Source organism: Anthonomus grandis, chromosome 17 (genome assembly GCF_022605725.1).
Source record: "Anthonomus grandis grandis chromosome 17, icAntGran1.3, whole genome shotgun sequence".
NCBI classification, from domain to species: domain Eukaryota; kingdom Metazoa; phylum Arthropoda; class Insecta; order Coleoptera; family Curculionidae; genus Anthonomus; species Anthonomus grandis.
The window spans coordinates 4,590,489-4,600,405 of record NC_065562.1 but is presented as its reverse complement, the minus strand read 5'-3'; positions in this window follow the sequence as shown (position 1 = coordinate 4,600,405).

Here is a 9,917-nt window from a genome sequence, read left to right as displayed (position 1 = left end):
CCGTTGTATTGTAGTTGATGAGACCAGGAAAAATGGTCAAAATTGGTAGCGAGATTTTTTACAACTGGTCTGTACTGCCTACTGCCTATTTAGCTACTACTATTGTAGCCATAAGTTCTAAAAATGGAATCGTTAACATTCGTATTGGTACAGCACTGGACTTGACAGTCGTTAGATGCACATAACATTCATCAGCTTGTACACGACAAAAAAACAATAAGCATATGCATCCCTAAAAGCGCCTACAAAAATATAAATACTAAAATCTTCAATGTCAAGTTCCTCACATCCAAACCAACGAGAAATTTTTATCAGAAGAAGATCCGACAAGTCACTCATCAATTTTCCATCATTCTGGCAATTATATCATCGATCTTTGCGTCCCACAATTCCTAATTTTCCCAAAGTTTTTGTAGCTACAACTTTAGCAATAAAGTAGAAGGTGCGGGAAACCTAATGGGATCGAAAACCTTTTGGGCTACTGACGAAAGTTCTCGTGGTCACAGTTGTTATTATCTTCTCATGATATTGTTTCTATATTGATTATTAAAACATCACTTTTTGTATACCATTTCAAATCAAGGTATGGATACGTAATCTTCTTCTTGACTGCGATCCCCAGAAAACTCGTAGTTCAAACTGTGCGTCTGCCATCACCAGTACAGATTCTTCTATACAAGTAGCTAATAGCTGGTGATCTGACATGCTGGATACACAGTTATCCACGTAGAGTTTTAGAAAGTTCAAGTATGGTGTCTTTAATGTCCTGATAATGAGCATTTTTTTAAACATTCCGACAGATGATGCGCAATAGTGGCCCAAAGCAAAAAAGACAATTAAAAAAAACTACAATTTCTACCGAAGACGACCCTGGTATGTTAATAAACTAGCCATGTCCCTGTTAATAAACCCAGAGACATTTTAAAAACTTCTTGGCTTTTTCAGTGATGACTATTTGTAAAAATGCAAATTTTTCTTTTTTGAATAATTTATTATATTATTTGTACTATTTGTATATGTTACTTTGGTTTTTTCATGGCGTCTAAAATAAGGCTCCGATAAAGTCAAGCGGACGCCTAAAAAACGGTTTTCTTTGAAAATTTTTACATAGAATGTTGAGTTTGAACGTTTTATTGATAAAAAAGAGGATGAAGTGAAAAAATGCAAAATTTTAAAAATTATAATGGATTTTTCACTTACATATAATTCACAATTTCACCAGGCTTAATTCCACTTTATTTGCTATTAGCCATCACGTTGATCATTATCTATGCTATTAATTCAAATTTAAAGGCTTAATTAACGAAATTCTGTAACTTAGAAGAATTTACATGACTTCTTTAGGTAATAAACACAAATTTCAAATCAAATATTTAAATAAGGATTAATTCATAAATAAAAAAACTGTCAAATGGGATGTACGTCAACAAAAATTATTTTATTATTTATCGGGAGTGGCTACTGAAGTATTAGATTATCGTAATTTTCTCTCGTTTGTCATTATTGTTAATATGATTGTATAAGTTTTGTATAAGTATTTGTTTATTTGCATAATAATATATATATTTTTTTTAAGTTATTTTAATTGTCATAAAATATAGGTACTTTGATTCTTTTCTGAATCACAAAATAGTAACATAACATAGTACATAGGATACCTGATTTCCAAATAAAGGGACGTCCATACGTCTTTTTTCAAATATTTTATAGTTTTTTTTACAAAGTTGGCTTTGGTTGGTTTATAACAAATGAATTTCATTTTTATTTATGGATTTTCCAAGTTTTTTACTTATTGTTTGCTGCTTACTTATTGTTGAGTTTAAATGGAATTTTATTACTGTTAAATATAAATATTATAATTTTTAATATATTATATAATATATTAAAAATTACATAAGTATAAAAAATAAATAAATAAAATGGAAGTTTAAATCTATCGACAAATGAATACTATTTCAAGGCTTAGCGACGAAGAGCTTTTCAATTATTTAAGAGAGACCGCAAACTGGTGAGAGGTGAGTTTCGATGAAAAAACCGCCGATGTCGGAGGGCGGCTTGACGCCCCAAAGCCGTTGGGTCATTTCTTTTCCGTAGAAACTGCGAAAGAAAATTTTCGGTTCTGTGCGGTTTATTTTTAGAAAATAGCAAATAGGTATCAGGTAGGATATTTTTTCATTTTTTCAATTTTTTTTTACTTTATAGGTGGTGATTTAAGTGACCTATATAGTTAAGTAAAATCTGTATTATTATATCTATATAGTTGCTATTTTTTTACTTGTTTTTGTGTACATTTATTTATTAATTTAAAGGAATTTTTACAATTTAATAAAACAACAAATAATTTTAAAGTCATGCGGGCAGTAGCCCTGCATGTCAAGCGTTAATGTTGTCTAGTGTATAATTTTTATAAAAGGTCTCGGACATGTCCTTCAAATAGATGAGTCGGCGCTTTGAAGACGAAAATACCACAGGGGTCGCTTAGTGAGGAAAAAATGGGTACTGGGCATGATAGATATCCAACAAAAAGATCATATATTGTGTATATTAATGATAGGTCGAAGGAAACCTTAAAGTGAGCGATTATAGGGCATGTAAAGCTAGGCATTGAAATCTGGACAGACTGCTGGAGAGGATATACCGCCCTCAATATATTGGGTACGTCCACAAAACAGTCAATAACTCAAGAAATTTTGTGGATCCTCAAACAGGAGTTTGCATATATTTTATAGAGGGACAGTGGGTGCATCTGAAGAAGTTTCTCCGTAAACTCGTTTCGACTTATGAGTTCCCCATTTTTAGCGAAATATATGGACCAATTTTTATAGTCTGGAGATAAAAAAAGAACTTCTTCATATATCATATTTAATGTAACAGTGCAAACAGCCAGACGTTAGATCCTATAATCTACCTTTCTTTTTTTAAATGCTGTTTTGCTAATTATTTTGTTAATCTTGTTAATTTCATAAGTTATTTGATTTACTTAATTTTATTGTTTATTTAATAGGATATAATTAGTTTTGAAATTAATAAATTAGAGGGTAAGGTTTAGATTAGTTCATTACTTTTGTAGTTTTGCTGATCATTTTGCAATAAGTTCGTATTACTTCTTTTAGACATGTATTTAGAACAACAGGTAGTAATAGTTAGTAGTTTGAAATTAATTAAAACAATTAAATAAAAGAAATTAATAAATCCTTCGTCTGGAAGGGCAATGCGCACCTGTCGAAACCATCATTGATGCTTGCACGTGTTAAAAATTGTTACTGGTCAAAGTCAAATTAAGTTGAACAATTGGATTGACGGTGAATTTAAAAACCCTTTTATTTAATTCTAACATTTCGCCTTACGGAGGGAAGACCCAAACTAACGTCCATCCAATAACCCTTTCGCTGTACGAACTTGCACAATTCTAGGAATATTATTTCGTAGGCTTAGTACTAAAACTAGGTAATTCAATTTTTAAAAGAAACGAGTTATCCACTGGCCACTGATCTACTATGTCTGCTCTATTTAATGCAATAATTAGATAATTTCTAAAATAGTCCGCTTCTGCGCAGACACAATTGTTGAAAATAGGTATTTCGTAAAATCGATATTTTGTACTAAAACTAGGTATCTTTAGTTACCCAGTTATAGTAGCCAAATAAATACGGCAGTTTCACTTATCCAATTATTGTTTCAGTCTTTGGTAAACAGTAGAGCAATACATGTGCAATACATGCTCGTGAAATTTGTTATTGTTTTACCAAAAATATGAGTTCCAGAAGTAAAAGAATAGTTGCAGCAGCTCTTAAGAATTTAAATGAACCATGAATCGTTTAGTTTTTGAGGTTATGTCTATAGTATTTTTTATTGCAATACAATAAAAATAGGGAGGCTACAAACAATTGTTATAATTTTTAGTGTTTTTATATCTGTAATTGTTTATGATTAATTTTATTATGATTATTTTTAAAACAGGAATACGATCTATTATACAGGGTGTCACAAAATGTAATACAGCTTTTACATAACATGCGTATACAGATCGTGTTATCGTGAGCTACGTATTACCCAAAATAATGGCAACACCGCTTGGTTGCGGCTTGCAGGCGGCGAAATTTTTCGTTTTTATTTTTTAAACCGGGAGTCAGCAGACCTCACTTTGCTGTGTTACTGCACGTTGCATTAATAATTTTTGAGCGTTATTTTCGTGTTTTTTTCACTATGGCTGTTTATACCCCTTCCGAAAGAGTTCAACTAATTAAATGGTTTTATGGAGGCAATTCGGCAGTACAATGTAGAGATTTGTCTTCAGTAACATTTGAGAATAGACCGATTCCTTGTGCAAAAACGGTTTTAAATGTGGTTACAAATTTTGAGACATCTTTTTGTCTTCAAGATTGTAAAAATGCCACACAAAACGTCAAAAACCACCTGTTAAAGTGGTCCAGGATATAGAACGGCGGGAAGAAATGGTTTGCAGTACCCTAATACTTGATTCGACACAGTCCACTAGAAGTGTTGGAGAGGAACTGGGAATGAGCAATAAAACTGTTGCTCGTATCTGGAAAAAATATGGGTACAAATGTTTCAAGTATTTAAAAACTCAGAAAATATTTCCTGAAGACCAGTGGAGAAGAATAGTGTTTTTGTAAAACCATGATGGAAAAGGCAAATGAAAAAGAATATTTTGAAAAAAAAATATTTTGTTTTCTGATGAATCTTCTTTTCCATTCCAATGTTATAGGGCAATTTTTTATTGATGGCACTTTAAACCACCAACAAAAGTACCTTGAGTTGCTGCAAAAAAGTTCTTCCTGCCATTCAAATCCTACCTGATGTAGACCTGGGATCGGTTTATTTTCAGCAAGATGGCTGTCCTGCTCATAACGCGGCTAGGGTAAAAGAATTTTTAACAAATACTTTTTCTAACCGCCTTATTAGTGGGCGACTGGCGATATTAAATGACCTCCTAGATCTCCAGATTTTTCTCCAAATGACTTTTATCTGTGGGGTTACCTTAAGCAGACCATTTACAAGCATGAATTTAGTAGGCCAACAAATTTAGAGGAGTTGCGAAATAAAATTGTCGAAGGTGCTTATTCCATTTTACCTGAAACTCTTTTGGAGGTGCGAAATAGCTTTTACGATAGGTTAGGTTTTTGTTTAGCGAAAGAAGGCGGTTTATTTGAGCCTTTTATTTAAAAAATGATATGTTGTTAAGTTTGTATATTAGAGTTTTATTTCTGATTTTTTATTATATTTTTATCTGAGTTGATATTTCATTTTTTATTAGAATAACGCTTTAATTTTTATTATTCAAAACGCAGCATATTAAACATTTTAAGATTACAATTCTATGCGGGTTTTACACATTGTCATGTCTGTAAAACCCGCATTAGAATAAATATTTTAAAAATGACTGGATTTTCGCGTAATATTTTGGGACTTTTTGGCGCCAAACGACGCAGCTCCCAGAAAGTCAGAGGTTTACTAATCCCGTCCTCGGGCCGGCCGGGGCGGTGCTCTGTCGCAGGCACTCGTACACGCGCGACGTTTTTCGACAAAATTTCGGCTCTATGCGGTTTCCTATAAGTAATGAACGAAAACACGATCTGTATATTATTTATGTTACAAATATAATTTTTTTCTTATTACGCGTACCTGTAAATGCACCTTCTTCATTTAAGTAATAAATTTATTTGTCTTGGTAATTCAAAAATGTTTACCTAATATCGCTCGTTGACTGCAGAATATAAAATTATTGCCAGTATTATATTTTGTTTTTGATTTTTTGCGAGATTTTATTCATAGCAATACAGATAAATTGGAACAGAAAACTGTATCAAGAGAACGATCAAGACAAAATTGTTACGGTTCACTTTTACTTGCCAAGCGAAAGTAATGCTAAAATCAAAGTTTGTAAGACTATGTCTCTTAATACACTTGGCATACGAAAAGGTGTTGTTGATATAGCAATGACAAAAAGGACTCAAGAAAATACTACTGAGCGTGACAGAAGAGGCAAGCATATAAAAAAACTGCAGAAAATATTTTAAATATGTCCGACGTCACATTGAAAGTTTTCCGGTTGTAGAATCACACTATTGTCGTTCAGATTCAAAAAGGAAATATCTGGATCTCGCTCTTAACATAAATTTAATGTATATACCAAGGAAAAATTGGAACATAATTTGGAACTGGCTAAACCACCTACATATCGAAAGATTTTTAATGAAGAATATAATTTAGGGTTTCATCCTATATCTAATCTACATAGAAAATATAAATAAATTTACAGCAGGAATGTGCTTCACTGCAGTACAAAAATTACCTAATCTGCATACAATAGATTTAAAGTTTCTGGTTGTTGGTCATAGTAAAATGGAATGTGACTCCACGCATTCAGCAATAACAACAGAGCAGCAACGAGTGGCGAAAGTGAATTGGCTAGCAGACTGGAAGACAATTGCTCGCAGTGCAACAAGAAAAGGCGACAGACCCTACGTTGTCCACGAAATGTCGCATCATCAATTCATAGATTGGAAATCTTACGTGGATAGGAACATGACAATCTGCAAAGAAGACTTAAAGGGTGAACCATTTAGCTGGCAAAAATCTGTTGCCTCCACTTTTCTAAATAAAATCCACATAATAAAGTTTAAAGAGTCGTTCGAAGAAGAGGAGTTTAGAAGTCTTAATTGTACAAAACAAACAAGAACCAAGGGTGCTTTTTTATTAGTAGAACGCAAGCTTTTATATACGTCGGTAAAAAGTATGACGACTTGAATTTTCTATTTAAACAGGCTTCTCCAGCAATTGGAATAGCATATAAGATATAAAATCCTCATCCATTTTTTTCAAGAGACCACACCGAATATAAACAAACAAACAAAAAACAATGTCACGGTCTCATAAGCAAATTTTATTGGCTACACGTGTTTCGCCCTGTGGCATCATCAGGCCTTAGGACCTACACATACACTATAAAACTAACAATAATAAACAAAATAGTCGCCTATTTTGTTATTAAATATCACCATCCCATTTTACACCGTCCTTTGAAAAAAAAGTTGAAGTTAAACAGTTAGATTGTCCTTCGCCCGATTAACAAATAAAATCAATGGTAATATGCTGAATGTTCGATAATAGAAAAAATTTACAAGAAAATAAAGATGATAAAATATTGTTCTTTAAATGTTTTCTTTTTTCTACATTCGGTTTCATTCGGCTTGATAATGTGAGTTGAAATCTCTGTATAATACAGGTGAATTCTGCTCGGTGCATAGCCATAAATTTTAAGAGATAATGCTCCAAAAATATTTTTTTTATTACTTTTTTGTCATTCATTTCATATTACCATTTAGCATTTAACCAACCCCCAAATTAATAATCCTGGAACCGCCACTGATCATAGTAAAATGTGCATTTCCATTTAAGATGCCATCGATCGAATGAATCGGCTTTGTCCTGCCCAATTGCCAATGACTAAAGATACATCAACGGGACTTGGTCTGGCAGCACACGAAATTGGAGAAATTTGAATCTGGAGACGGGTGGACGGCGAACGGGTGGTTAGCGAATCTTCTGGAACCGTGGTCTGACGACATATACAGGGTGTCTGCGAAAGGTTGAGAAATTTTGAAGCTTTAGATACTAGAGATTAAAATATATGAATTGATCGAAACCAACATTAGTCTAAAAGTTGATAGTTTGCAAGATAAAGCGTGACAAAGATACAATTTTATTTTCCACTTTTCCTAATCGCTTAAGAAGAATTTCAGATTTTGACATTTTTGACAAACTCGGTATAAGAAGATTTTTTAATATGAGAAACAAGGCTCTGTTACTTTTTAAGGCCAAACTTCTAGAGGGCGTTACTTACAGCACTATTCCGGTAAATAACTTATCATAACTTTTTTATGCTATTCTCTCTACAACAACTGACCGAAAAATCTTATTTTCACGAATTTCTACATTAAAAAAGGCCCAGTTAGATGTGTGTTTCGATGTTTGTTTTTAAAAGTTCCAATGCCTTATTGGTACCATAATGATAAAACATATATAACGTATTAATAAATTTGCAATAGATGATATCTGAGTAGTGTTATTATGGTTTATAACAATAACAAATGAGGATGGCAACAAAACTAATAAAAGAAAATACTAACAACAAAAATTGCTCAAAGTGAGCACCACCTTGCCTGTTATACTCCAAAGCTTTTGGATGTTATTTTTCATTTTCTGGGTATAGTGGAAAAGCCTTTGTCAAAGATCACCAATATTTAGTTTCCACTGGCGTATCATAAACGCGTCGTTTCAAATCATCCCACAAGACGAAATCCATAAGATTTAAATCTGGCGATCTAGCCGGCCGCGATACACGTCCTAATCAGCTTATCCACTGGTCTAGATAAACTGTATTTAGATGCTCTCTATGTAATTAATTAAAATAAGGTGGAGCGCCGCCATGCACAAACCACAAGAGATAAAGAACATCTTCTAGCAGAATGGGTAATTGTTCTTTAGGAATTGTAAATACCTTTGGCCATTTAGTTCTTTTAAATATTGTCCAATTATTCTTGTCCATAAATTAATTTGAAATTATATTAGTGCAAGATTTGTCCTATTGCATGACGATTTTCCTCTGCGTAAATATGAAGAATACGAGTTAATCTGTCCATCCCTTCGAAATCCTGTCTCTGACAATAATATTAACAAACATTTTCTTCAACTTCAGCTGTACGTAGAGTTCTGGGAGCTTCACTATGTTGGTTTATATTTGGAGCAAAACTACCTAAAATCCAAATCATTTTTACTACTCAAAACTTGACTCATAAGGCTTTAATAACTTCTTACCAGTCTCTCGTAACCACTGATCAATACTTTGGAAAGTCTTTGAACTAGGCAGGTGTCTATTACCGAATCTGACAGCATACATTCTTTGTGCTATTAAAGCATTACATCTTCCCAATCCGTACTCAACAAAAGTATTCTCCATGATGTTAATATTTATACAAATGATCTTATTATTATTATTATTATCATCTTTTTATTATAAATTCTCCAAATGCACATTTGCGTCACTTCAATAATCGGATTTTCCTCAATTAAAAATCCTATTTTTCTTGATAATATGATAAAAAAACACTTTCTTTAGATCCAAATAAAATGAATTCACCTAATTCTACTCTTCGTGGAAAGTCGGTCTATTTAAACGATGACGACGAAACGAAACTGAATGATGGAAAAGAGATATAGTTGTCTTGAGAGTACTTTGCGCTGCTTTCTGTTTTTCCGGCAATCCGTTGGCAAATGTATCACATGTCCTTGAAATAACTTATAACATTCTCCGTTTACAATAAATAAATTTAAATATTCTTCGTGTATAAAATTGCAAATGACAAGTAGTGACATTATTGTATCACTTGATAATTTTCAAACGCCTCGCCGTCATGGTCAATTGATACAATTTGCAAACTGCAAAGAAGAATATTATGCAGTAGTGTGTAGCGTTTCCAGCCGTTCGTCAAGAGTAAATTAAAATAGTCGATGCACAAAAATAGTTAACTGAAGGATTCGCACACATACACTACCAGATGTCCGTTTGATTGCCGAACGTTAGAGGCAGATGTTACTGTGTCGAGTCTTATAATTATTGTCTCTGTCGCACCTATGTCTAGCATAGTGCGAATCCACACACGCTTTGACGAAAACACTGCTGGTTTCGTGCTGCAGTGAGGAGATCTAGCCAGTATTTACTGAGGCTTGCTGAATACAAGTTGACAATACCCTCTTCGCATCAACCTTCTTTAGTTTCTCGTATTGGCGGGAGTAGAACTGACGCCTTCTGGATAGTGTTTTCTTATATATTCTGCTTTACCATATTTCCAACGGTCCAATTTCCGGTTCTGGTAGTTATGTACTCCATTAAC